Below are 5,314 nucleotides of genomic sequence, written 5' to 3' on the forward strand. Positions count from 1 at the left end.
GCTCTGGCTTTGGTGTCTGTGTGTTTGTAAGGGTCTCGGGGAGGTTAAAGTCTTGATGTGAGCAATGGGTATGGAAAACTCATTTTTTTCCCAGCTTTTTCGCTGCTTTATGGATGTTTTAAGTCAAGGTCAGAGAAAATTCCCACATCCTTGAAGGTGAGAGCTGATGAATGCACTTCTAATGCAATACCCTGAGACTACCCTGCCCAGCTAGGTCGGTTCCCAAACGCTGGTGCCACTGAAGTCCTTCCTGCACAGGCATTTTGGGAAACCCCTCAGCCTGTGGCTCTTCCCTGCCAGAGTTACACCTCAACAATTCCCACTGGAGAAAAACACTTGTGCACTGCCCAAAATCAGACTGTGAGGGGACATGCTGAGCTGGGGCACTGTTTTGCCCCAGCACAGACCCAAATCTCCCCATGAGGTTGGTTCTGGGCACCATTTGGACCCTCCACTCACTGAAACCCTCTGGAGACCTCTGGTTCTGCACAGCTCAAATGTCTTGCCAACATTGTGGCTTCTCCTGCCTCTGAGGGAGAGAGAAAAACCCTTTTGGGCTGCCAGTGATGCAGATTCAAGGCCAGACACACCCTGACAGCTGCTTAAAAGAGCAATTGTACATCTCAACCTCTGGGGACAAGAAGAGAAGCAGGCAAGGATTATTCATTTACCCCAGACAGACTAAGGCAGGGAGCTTTCCAGAGGATGACTGGCATATTTTATCTCCCAGGTACTAGATACCAGCTATTTTTCCCCAGACTCATTCCTGAAGAGCCAGGATGCCACCAATTCACTTGAGAAGCCAGTAAATCCTTCTTATTTACCCCACATGGGAGTTGGCACAGAGGAGAGCTCAGCTCTTCCTCATCAATTCCACTCACTGCCTCCATTACTGTTATTACTGTGATTAAAAAGCAATCAAAGAGAAATCTTCTTCCTGTCCTGAAACTGCCTCAAAACATCTCAGTTCCACCATTTAAGCATGAGAGGAGCCAGTTACAAGCACACCCTGCACTCCTGGGCTGTGTGATGCTGGAAAATGATAATGGAGCTCATGCCCCGAGCAGTCAGAGGCAGTGAGCAGTGTGGGGATGGAGTGATGAACCTCAGAGCTGCAGGGCTGTGGGGATGGAGTGATGAACCTCAGAGCTGCAGGGCTGTGGGGATGGAGTGATGAACCTCAGAGCTGCAGGGCTGCCTTGTGCCTGCTCAGGGAATCTGGGCAGAGCAGCTCCAGACGCACTGGAAGGAACTTTACAACCTGCTCTGAGCTCAGCACCACTGCACACCCAGCTCAGAGGGACAGGATGGCTCCTCTGCCTCTGCTCAGGCAGAATGGAGGGGTTGGATCTTGCTCAGGCATCAGCTCTTCATCCCAAGAACATCCCTGAGAGAGGGTGGACAAACACTGACACAGAGAAAGCATGGATGCCCCATCCTTAAAAACATTCAAGGTCAGGTTGGTTTGGGCTCTGAGCAACCTGCTCTGGTTGTGTCCCTGTTTATGGCAGCAGGGTTGACTAAATGAGCTTTAAAAGGTCCCTTCCAACCCCAACTATTTTATGGTTCCATCAGGAATGGGGATGATGAGTCTCCCTGGTCCAGCCAGCAGCTGCAGGGGTGCAGAGAACACTTGGCCACCCGAAGGTGGGCTGTCAGAGCAAGGCTCAGCAAGGCATTTACAGTGACTCAGAGGGAAACGAGCAGCTGGGACACCTCTGGATCACAGGATCACAGAATGGCTTGGCTTGGAATGGATCTTAAAGATCCATGATCTCAAAGATCATCCCATTCCAACCCCCTGCCGTGGGCAGGGATGGCATCTGCCAGAGCCCAAACCAAATCAAGAGCAGTCTCTGCCCCCTTTCACCCCCAGAAATTTGCAGTTTCCTTAAAGTTTAGAGGTTTAGGTACAAATCTCTTGGTCAGAGGAGGCTGTTTCCCAGCACAGGCTTTATTTGCAAACCCCCAAAGCCCTTCAGAGCAGCCCCAGGCTCTGCCCCTGCACAGGGGGTTGGACAGGGAGGGAGGAGGCTCCGGTACCAGTCCCAGGGAAGGAGGTGGCCCTGGGACTGCTCCCAGGATCGATCCTGGGCACAGGAGACAGCTCTGGGGCTGCTCCCAGGATCGATCCTGGGCTCAGGAGACAGCTCTGGGGCTGCTCCCAGGATCGATCCTGGGCTCAGGAGACAGCTCTGGGACTGCTCCCAGGGAAGGAGGTGGCTCTGGGTCCGATCCCATGGAAGAAGGTGGCTCCATGGACACTCCCAGGGTCTATCCCAGGAAAGAGGAGGCTCCATGGACACTCCCAGGGTCTATCCCAGGAAAGAGGAGGCTCCATGGACACTCCCAGGGTCTATCCCAGGGAAGGATGGGGTTCTATGGACAACCCCAGGGTCTATCCCAGGAAAGAGGAGGCTCTATGGACAATCCCAGGGGCTATCCCAGGGAAGGAGGTGGCTCCATGGATAATCCCAGGGTCTATCCCAGGAAAGAGGAGGCTCCATGGACACTCCCAGGGTCTATCCCAGGGAAGGAGGAGTCTCCGTGGACAGTCCCAGGGTGTATCCCAGGAAAGAGGAGGCTCCATGGAGAATCCCAGGGTCTATCCCAGGGAAGGAGGAGTCTCCATGGCCAGTCCCAGGGTCTATCCCAGAGAAGGAGGAGGCTCCATGGATAATCCCAGGGTCTATCCCAGGGGAGGAGGTGGCTCCATGGACAATCCCAGGGTCTATCCCAGGAAAGAGGAGGCTCCCGGGCCGGTCCTGCCGGCAGGTGTCAGCGCTCCGCCGCTCCATCGCTGCCGGAACTTTTCCCTGGATTTCCATGGATCGCCGCCCATCTGACCGCAGCCGCCGCCTTTTGCCCCCAGAAATGAGCGAACCCGAGTGTCACCCCGCTAACAGCCAGTCCATCCTCAATCCTCCCGCATTTATAATCCCAGCCTTCCAAACTCCAACGGTGCCCAAGGGAAACATCAACAACACAGGGACAGACCCACTCCTTGGGTGTGAATTCCCTGCAAGATCCAGCTAAGAATCAAGGCAACCACCTCCAAAACATTCCCGAGAATCCGTTCAGCTCACTCAGCCGCTTGACTCCTGTCACCAGAGCAACACAGGCCACCCTTTTATCTTTGTAGGTATTAACTATAAAGTTTTAAAATGAACAATTCTTCAGGGGCATAAACAAGAATTACAAAATCTAATTGCTTGTGAACCTTTAAATTTCGGTAATATATTATAATGACATAAATTTGCCACTCTCCTGCACAAAGATAACACAGAGATAAAGTGTTTGAATTTGCTAATTAGCAGGCATAAAATACAGGGACGTGTTCTTAATGAAACTATTGGGATGTTCAGTCAAAGACTATGATAGCTCCTGAATTTTCATTGCCAAGGATCTGATCTTTAGACTTTTAGCTCGTCAGGCTACAGACCTTGATGCAGCTCCTTATAGGTTAATATTTCCCTTAACCTGGGAAAAAAAATAAAAGCCCAGCATTTAAGGCAGATAAAACATGCACGGGTAGCTGTGGTAATTAATTTGCACATTTTAGTGCTTTTAAACTACTAATCTTACACACCTCCAGCAACCACATATCTGCTCCTGGAACAGTGGCCACGGGCTGTTAGGCAAAGCTTCTTATATATGGGAGTAATGAAGGAGAAACGTTTTGTCCTTTCTATTTCTTGTTATTGCTGGATCTTCAGTGTTTTGTAAATACGAGTTTTCAACACTTTCTCCCTGAGAAGGCAGGCGAACGTGGCCTGCGGTCCCTCAGCAGCAGACAGAGGCACAGACCAAAGGGAGCAGCTTCCCTGGCACTGCTGATCCTGAATCCTGGGCTCCTGGATGTGTTTCAGGGAGGATTTAAAGCAGATTCTGTCAAACTCTGCCTCAGACTGTTTGTGGGCTCAGATAGAGCCTGATACCAGGTACTTAATGCCAGTGATACCCAATCTCCCTTGGGCTGCAGAGTTGGACAGTCTTCCCGTGGCTGGCACCCTAAACCTGGTTAATCTGACTTGGATGAGCTCTAGGAAGAGCTTGCCAAGTCCTAGATGCCCCCAAGTCCTGCTGAAGTTGGGGTGGGCTATCCCAAGGCAGCAGGAGGAGAGTCTGCTTTGCTGGCAGGAGCTGCCCATCCCCATCAGCTCACACTGATTCCATCCAACAGCTCAGCACCAGAGCTGCCTGGAAACTGCTTTTTAAACTCTGCAGCTCCTGTGCCACGGGACAGCTGCCTTGGTTTTACAGGGACGCTCACAGAAGGTCCTTCTGTGGGATCCTGCACAGAAACCCATGTCAAACCCCACGGCAAGAGCGTGAGCGCTCGGGAGCTCAGCCCTGCCTCTCCCTGCTCCAGCAGTTTGACAGACCCCATTACCTTCTCACATGCCATTTGCCTGCTGTCAGAAGCAAGAAAGCTTCTTAACAGGGAAACCTTTAAAGGCCACAGCCTGCCCATGTGTGCTCTTTACATGGAGCTTCCTTCAAAGGAAAGATTTACTTCCCATTTTCTCCTCCTGCTCGGGACCTCCAGGGGACGATAGTTCCACAGCCGTGCTCTCCTGCCTGCTTATGGATTCTGTGAGTACTTTCCCGCTGCAAATCCTGGAGGATTTAATATCCACTCTGTAATCTACTGGCACCAACAGGCATTATCTAACTAAACCTTAAATTGAAAATGCTAGTCTTTTCATTTTCCCCGAGCCGTTGTGCAAAAGGCAGGCTCTCGTAGTCCGGTGTAATTTAGTCTCACTCTAATTAAAATACACCAGTCAGCTCTCCCTGGCACCACACTCAGCTGGCTGATGCTGTGAGTGTCAAAGGCATGTCAGGACCTGTGTGGAGCTGGCAGGTGGGACAGCAGTGCCCCAGCTCTGCAGCCTGACTCTGCTTTATCAGACCCGCCTCTATCCTGTCTCCCCACACAGCAGGAGCAGCATAGGCTGGATTCCATCCTCTGTTTTGCTCTCATCACTCAAGTTTTGGCTCTGCTGGGGCCCAGCCTTGTCACTGAGGGCATCCAGCTCCTTGTCCCACCCATTCCCAAATCTCAGCATCGAGGAAACTGTTCAGTTTGTTTGTGTAAGCAATGGGAACTGATCCCTGTCCTCAAAGCCACCCTCAGTTCCCAGGCACCAGATGGCAACCAGAGCAGCTCCCTGGCTGGGCCAGCAACCACACACGACTGCAACACTCATTTGTGGTTCTCAGTTTTAGTAGAAAAAAGGTAAAAAGCCTCAGTCCCCATCAAGGCTGTTGTAGGTATCAGGTTTCCACATGGCTGGGGTATAGATCCTGC

This window comes from Pseudopipra pipra, chromosome 23 (genome assembly GCF_036250125.1).
Source record: "Pseudopipra pipra isolate bDixPip1 chromosome 23, bDixPip1.hap1, whole genome shotgun sequence".
NCBI lineage: Eukaryota > Metazoa > Chordata > Aves > Passeriformes > Pipridae > Pseudopipra > Pseudopipra pipra.